Source organism: Stomoxys calcitrans, chromosome 4 (genome assembly GCF_963082655.1).
Source record: "Stomoxys calcitrans chromosome 4, idStoCalc2.1, whole genome shotgun sequence".
NCBI lineage: Eukaryota > Metazoa > Arthropoda > Insecta > Diptera > Muscidae > Stomoxys > Stomoxys calcitrans.
The window spans coordinates 105915442-105923604 of NC_081555.1; the positions used below are offsets into that span (position 1 = coordinate 105915442).

The 8163-nt window shown below is 37.4% G+C and overlaps 1 non-coding gene across 1 annotated transcript; it reads right to left on the reverse strand.

Annotated features, from left to right (window-relative positions):
* Positions 1-1577: 1577 nt before the first annotated feature.
* On the reverse strand, positions 1578-1649 carry Trnam-cau (transfer RNA methionine (anticodon CAU)). The gene has a single exon. It is a non-coding gene; the product is annotated as a tRNA-Met (tRNA).
* Positions 1650-8163: the final 6514 nt, after the last annotated feature.

An 8163-nucleotide genomic window follows, 5' to 3' on the forward strand; every position in this document is an offset into this window, starting at 1 on the left:
GCAGATTTGTTTTATTTACCCTCTTAGTAGATTTTCCGTGTAGACAAATTTTCACTAAGTGGCTCAAAAGTAAGCGTTGAGTGGAGCAGACGTGTATTCATTTCGCTCCTAAAATAAAAATCCACATCTCTGAATCGGACTACCTATTAAGCGAAAATTGCAAAGCCTTTCAGGAATAGGCTCAAAATGGATTCCAAAGATCCAATAGCTCAGTGGTCGCATCAGACAGTATCATGTTTTTCGCCCCCTCTTGGGTGGGTGCCTTGGCACCTGTAGTCGAAGGTAATGCTTCAAGCGCACAACCAGTCGTTAGTCTAACGAATGAGGAAAAGACGGACAACCCAGAGGGATGCGCAGTTCTTTCTCATCCTTTAAGCAAAGGAGGTGTTTGAAAAAGTGATTGCAGCCGAATCGAGAGATGAGGCTACCGATATGACGGCAGTAGTGTCAGAGGGCTTTGGCTAGCTCTCAAGAAGACCGAGGAAGCCATCCGGCGAACAACGAGCAGACTGAGCGTTAAGCACCGGCAGCGCAATCGGGAGTAAGTCCGGGATGCAGTAAGGGATAGACCTGACATTCTAACCACTTTTACGGAAGCTGGGAAGAAAAACACGGGAAAGCAATCCCGGGCACGACAAGGGAGACCGAGAAGTATGCACCGGCAGCTCATTCGGGCAAAATTCCAGGATGATGGTACTGACAGAATTTACATTTTAACCACTTTAACGGAAGCTGGAAAGGTAGACACTGCTAAAAAGTTGAAAAGAAAAAGAGCTCCCCGCTTTCCCTGCTACGGAGGATAATACAGTCGGAACAGGAACGAAGGCAATGCGCACGACCCCAGAGTCTTTATGGAGGACTATGACTTCTAAAAGGACACCACAGTCATCACGGAGGGGGTGAGGAGCTGCCCTCTTACACCAGAGTGGCTAGAAATCACAACAGAGACGAGATGGCGTAAGCAGTAATCGATATCAGCAGTGCATACGTTAGGATCTCACCAGATCACCAGTTCCAACTGAAAGATTATGGAACATTTTTTAACTCTGAAGAGCTGCGAGTATAGAGAGACGGAATGTATTGATTTCGTCAAAAAACTCATATTGGAAGTATCCAAATTCCTTGGGAGGACGCAAAGCTCGCCTGGTGTGAAATATGGCTTCTCCAGGATAAACGAAACTCACGGAGGTAAGAATTTAAGGTAAAGGAAGCCTTGCCGAGCTTCCAACCTTTTAAGTCACACAGACCTGATGGAAAATTCCGGTGTTACTACAGAAGAAGGCCGACTATCTGGCGCCCTATCAGGCCATTATTTGCACAACGTGCTTAGGACTTGCACACACTTCGAAAACCTGGCAGGAGACAAAATTTGAAACTGGAAATATGTTTTTCGTATTTGGAAATTATTAATAATTTTAGTAATAAATTAATTTTGTTTAAACACTTAGGTTTAACTAACGTTGTTAGCCAAAGTTTTATTGCAAAATAATGTATGTATATATTGCAATAGCTTTTTTCAATAAATATTTATTTATTATAAGAAAAAAAATTTAATAAAAAAATTCTCCTTCAGGAGTTAGCAGAGCAAGGTTTCGATCCTCGGACCTCTGGGTTATGGGCCCAGCACGCTTCCACTGCGCCACTCTGCTTGTTGGCTCTGCGTTGTCAAAACATAGTTTTGTATGTGATGTGTTGAATAAGCATAAGTAGAGTAGACACAAACCAATAAAGAATTCATAATAAATTTTAGTATGGTCTATTCACCGCTAGGTGTTATAATGTAATGAATAAATATGTTAACAACAGAGGTATGTTCAAAATGTAAATGTCAATGTAGCGTTTTTTATATAATAAAATGTTAAAACAATCCCCATAATGCTATGTCATAATGACTTGTTTTGTTTCACTGGTTTTGGGGAACACCTTAACCATTCACACCAGTTGAGATGATTTGCAAATTTAATTTTTTCATACTCGAATTTAAATTTTATGGTAGCTTATTGTAAAGATTTAGGTTATTTTGCTATGTGTGTAAAATTTTGGTTTATTTTACAATTTTTTTAGGCAGAAATTTGATTTTTGTATTTTGACATTATGCAGGGCTGTGTTTAATTAGCACAATTTAGGCATTTATTTGGACTCACATGCTTTGAATAACTTGTTTATGTGTCAAACGAGTCGTTGTGCCCTGACACATTATAAAGGAAAAACGAGTCATTTTCAGAGCATTATAAAGGGAAAACGAGTCGTTTGTTCAAAACAGCTTTGGTCTGAACATAGTATAACACAATATAGGCAGACTAATACCAAAAAAAGATGTATTGGAAAAAATTTAGCTCGAGTTAGGTGAGATGCAAGATTGCCCCGGCAGCCGAGTTTCTAATGCGCTAGGATTAGCAGTGCTGGGGTAGTGAGTTCGATTTTCACTACAGACCTGGTATGTCACTACTGTGGTATCACAATGGAATAAAATAGTGTAATGATGATTTAGATTGTACAAAAAGTGAAGCATTTTTTCGACACGTTGCACTGAAATCGAAATTTTGTGTTCGTTTGTCCAAAAAAATGTCACCCCACCAAAGGGTGTGAAGTTCGTTTGTAATGGTGCTGCTTACAGAGAGTGGAAAAATGTTGAATTTCTTACACCGTGCCAAGTCTACAGTAGAGAATGTCGCACTTAAAATCAGCGGCTATCATTCAAGCAAAATTTTATTTAAACAGATGAAGAAGACAACATTTGTTAGGTGAGATGCAATGTTTGGAAAAAAATGGCAAAATAATAAATATAAATATATGAACAAAATTTGCATTGCTAGAAAGTTCTACATCCGAAGACGATAATGCGATTTTTACCGTAATATTTGGTGGGAATGAATATGAACATTTTCGATTAAAAATGCAAAAAGTGTAACTCTATGAGAGGGTTGGGGCGATATTAGCAAAAGGTTTTTCCTTATAAGTGCAACATAAGTGTAACATTTTCCTTTTTGAGAATCTGTCTGTTAAGAAAATAGACTGTCACTCTAACCTAACATAAACTGCCTCTCACCATACAGATTCAATTTTTAATGAGTTTTGTGGTCAAAGGAAAGAAACATAAATATTCCTCAAAAAATATATAAAGTGACATTTCTGGGAACCTTTTTGAATTCTAGTTATCTTTTTGAGTTCAATATAAAATTGAAGCCGATGTATCCTTTATTCTAGTATGCTGGTATGATTTTATATAATGGGGAATAAAATTTCCATTCTCGGTGCTAAATAGCTTTAAACTTATGGTGAGCCTACTATTGCATACTATTGTGTAGATAAAGACGATAGCTTAAGTCGGTAGTGCTTAGTTTTTTAATTATTATAAATAAATAAATAAATTGTGTACATGCCAAGGAACTTATACGACCTTAGAAATAATGTGAGCCATCAATGCTTTAAAGCAAGGAACGATATTTTCCCGGGTAGGGATTTCGTTTTCTAGAAAATCAATGTTGTAATTTATAAAATGGTTTTTGTTTTGTGAGCAATTGTGATTTTGCTATTTGTTTATATAGATGGAAATAATTAATCCCCTGATAAAGTCAAAAATTACTGACGAAAATTCGGGTAACATGCAATAGAAGATTTTCTCTTTACTTGCCATAATTCCAAAAAAAGTCTCTAAGTTTAATTCATTTAACACCAAAAAGAACCATGAAAATGACCAACAAATCAGAATCGTTATAAAATAGTCTCTAGCAAATTTCCTTAGTCACTTCAAATTTGAAGTAAGTAGGGTTAGGTTAGTTTGAAAAGAGGTGCGGATGTTAATTCGCACATACGACTATGGACATTAGGGTAGTTTTAATTTTTTTTGATGTATGACACGGGTAAATGGTTTTAGCCATTTCGGAGATATGAGTCGCCGAAGTCCCCAAATTCGCCAAATAGACAAAAAGTCGAGATTTTCAAAACTTTATGGCCTCAGCAGCACGTGTTAACATCTTCCAACTATGCTTAAATTTGGGAATCTTAAAATCTAACAAAATTAAACATTTTAGGGGATGCCGCAAAAAAAAAATTGACATAGATTTTTTCCCTTTGAGATAAAACCACCGTATTGGATATACACCTAAGCCTGTAATCGCCTAATAATAATAATAAAAAGTAACTTCAAAAATTAAAATATAAGTCAGGAATAGGAACCCTATCCATATCACGTCCATAAGTTGGTTCATGTCTATTAGTATTTTGTACCCGAACTTTACTTATCAATGGGTTTATCTTTTTGGTTTCCTTCCTGACATGTGCCGTTTTATACGGCACATCAAACGTGTTCATCGACTGCACAAGATACATTGATTTCTTGTTTTCTTTGCTTTATTTTAAATTTTCTTAGTTTTCTTTACTTTTTCCTTTGCTTTATTTTAGACACATCTTGTTTTCCAACATCTGTCTAGTAATAATTAATTAAAATTTAATATTAGTAATAATTATTATTAATTAATGATTTTTTTAAATATTAATTCAACTGACTCTCATACTATCAGGGTATCCAGTTAATAAATTAAAACATAAGTGATAGGGTATCCAGTTTCTTCGTTAATCATCACGACATATAATGTCCAAACTCCAGGGTATAAACTAATCTCTTGATATCCATGATATAATGTATTAACATCGATTGAATAAAACCAATAAACCCACACGAATACACAGAGATGTGTAAATGTACATAAATAAATAAACTTCCACGTTAAAAAAAAAAACAGAACTATAGGCTCAAGTCAGTAAAATGAAAATAAAGTTATGTGTAACTGTAACAACACTAAACGAATGCAAGTAAAACGAGGACTCCACACCGCATCTGTCACCAACGAAATCCAAATCTAAAGTCAATAATAGATTTTTATTTTTTGGCCATGACTGATGGTCATGTATACATGTGATGCATACACCTTTATTATTATAATGTGCCATGTAAACTCCCCATAAGAAAAACAAAGAATAACAGCGATTATATGTGAATTAATGTAAACCCTTTATCGATGACATTTGATTTTGGGTGTGTAGCTTATATGCATGTGTAGCGTAGACATAAACCATGTTGATTGGTGGTGGAGTTGTATTATGAACAAATGTTGAAATAGCTTTCCCAGACATCAACCAATGGTGCCTATTTAGATTTTTATATTTTTATACACACCACCGAAAGAAATGGGGGGTAAATTCATTTTATCATTCCGTTTGAAACATAACGAATCTCAAAAATTCGAATTGTGAATTAGAATAGGTCTTCATACTATATGTAACTTTGTGAAATTACAACCACTGAGCTGAAGTTGTGCGCAAGTTAATGAGTTGCGTTATGCCGCTCGACATTCGTACCTAATACGGTCAAGATCGGGCTACATTTGGATACAGATGCCATCGCGGTATGAAGTTTGGCCCCAGGTAATTACACCCCAAATCCAAAATGAAAATATGCTCCAAACAACGAAGCTTGTGGAGGCCATTTTCCCTTTTTGGGGCCTTTTTTAATGCAGATAGTGGGACCAATTTGGTCTTTCCTAGAGGAAATCTTAGTTTTTCCATTTAAATTGGGGTACATTGGGGGCGAATATAAATAAAATTGGAGTGCTTTTTCATTTTACTTTGGGGTGTAATTTAATTTTTTTTGGGCTCAAAAACAACAATTTGGGATATATTTTCTCAAATTTATAATAGAGGTGTCAACAAAGAAAATGAAACCTGACAAATAAAAACATTTTTTTATAAAATGTCCATGCACAGAAAAAAATAATTCTTAGAAAAAATCAGCTACCGAATTTATATGTGAAACCTAAAATTTTCGACGAATTTTAGCATTGAATTGAAGACATTATTTGTTGAAAAAGGTTTATAGAGACTTAACAGACAAAATAATTAAAATTTTGTCTATTTTTAACATTTGTCTATTTTTAACATTTTAGTTGTTTAAAAAAGCATACTACCATGTAGGCACCAAGGTTAGGTTTAAGTGACAGTCTGCCATCAGACTCACATAGACGTTTTCGTCCATTGTGATACCACAGGAACAGAAGAAGGAAGATGCCTTCTCGTTCCTACCGTTGAACCATCCTGATCGCTTTAAAAAGCCCAATAACTTGCGAATGTTCATATCCGCTTAATCCGACAGGTTCTCAAAGTGGAATTCCTTCTGACTGCCAGTGCGGGACGCACACACAGAAGGTGTTATTTTGTCTCTTCTTCTTCGATGTCCTTACAGCTTCAGCAAAAGTCGTAGCTGGCAACCTCCCGATAAGACAGTAATAAGACAGTAACCTGTCATGACGGACACAATGACTGAGACGTTTGATCTAGCCTGTGACGGCAAAACGGTAGACCTCTTAAAGTCTAGATTAGGCCACATAGTTTTGGAATGCTCACAACCCCCTCTTTGTGACCATCTATCATTCGTTGTCCTTTGGGCCTGATCTTGGAACTTAGCTTACATGCTAGAGCCATACCCACAGATTCCACGTTTCTGGAATGGGTAAAGTAGTTGCTAGTCTCATTAGCTCGTCCGCTTTGCAATTCCCTGGGATATGTCTGTGGCCCGGCATCCAAAACAAGTAAATTTTTAACTGTTCAGCCACCTTTTTGAGAGATCTGCGACAATCGAGGACGGGTTTTTGTGTTCAAAAATACGTTCTCCAGGGACTTAATGGCTGTCTGAGAAGATATTTATGCCAATCGTCGTTTTGACATTATATCTTAGCCATCCCACTTCCTTTATTGCAAGGTTCTCCGCTTGGTACACACTGCAGTGTCGGGTACCTTTTCGATACGAACAGTTCTAGATCATTAGAGTACACCCCAAAGCCTATCTGGTCGTCTAGTTTGAAACCATCCGTATGGAAGTTAATGTAACTTCTATTACCAGGCACATCGTAGTTCCAATCGGTTCTATCGGGAATAGTGGTACAGTACTTTTTATCAAAAAGCGGCTAAGGTAGGGTGTAATCCACACTGACTGGAACATCGGACATTGTATCAAGGATAATACAGTGTCTGTAGCCGCCACATGACCAATGAGATAGCTCCCTTAATCTCACGGCAGTGGTCGCTGCAATTTGGGTAGCCACAATGTCCAGAGGCATAAGATGTAGCATTAAATTCAGTGCATCAGATGGTGACGTCCTCAGGGCGGCTGTGATGCATAAACAACCCATCATTTTGATCCGGTTGAGTTTTGAGCAGTAGGTGGATTTTTAAAGCGCCGTCCACCAGACCACAACACCATATAGCATAATAGGTCTGACAACTGCAGTATATACCAAATGCATGACGCGCGGTCTAAACTCCCAATTTTTGCCAATGGCTCTCTTGCAGATGTATAGGGCAAGAGCTGCCTTTCTTGCCTTTTTCAAAATGTTGGAAATGAAGTTCAATTTCCTGTCCAGCAAAACACCCAGGTATTTTGCGCTTTCTGTAAATGGAACATTCTCTCTTCCCAAGGAGACAGGTGCCACTGTAGGCAACTTGTATGTCCTGCTGAAAAGAACTACTTCTGTCTTGCACGGATTTATACCCAGACTACTTTCGGTAGCCTACTTTGCTGTTGCACGTAGAGCTTCCCGAAGTATATCTCTTAGAGTGCTGGGAAACTTTCCTCAAACCGAGTGCTGAGAAACTTTCCTCAAACCGCAATTGCCACGTCATCAGCATACGCGACCACATTTATGCCTTTTTCTTCCAAAGAGAATAATATATTGTTAATGGCTATATTCCAAAGTAGAGGCGACAGTACACCTCCTTGAGGTGTTCCTCTCTTAGCCTTTTATTGGGTTTACGTGCTTTAGGTTAGGGTGGATAGTTTTATGAATATGGTATAATGAAAATCGGAGGTCACCGTAGCGCAGAGGTTAGCATGTCCGCCTATGACGCTGAACACCTAGGTTCGAATCCTGACGAGAATATCAGAAAAATTTTTCAGCGGTGGTTTTCCCCACCTAATGCCATGTAAAACTTATCTTCAAAGAGATGTCGCACTGGGGTACGCCGTTCTCATTGATATGTGAGAAGTTCGCCCATGTTCCTTAGTGGGATGTTCATGGGCAAAATTTGCATTTTGCATGTTAAAAATTTTTTTAAAAATTTATATTTAGGAAAACTAAAAAAAAAATTTTATCCATTTAAGGTCAAATT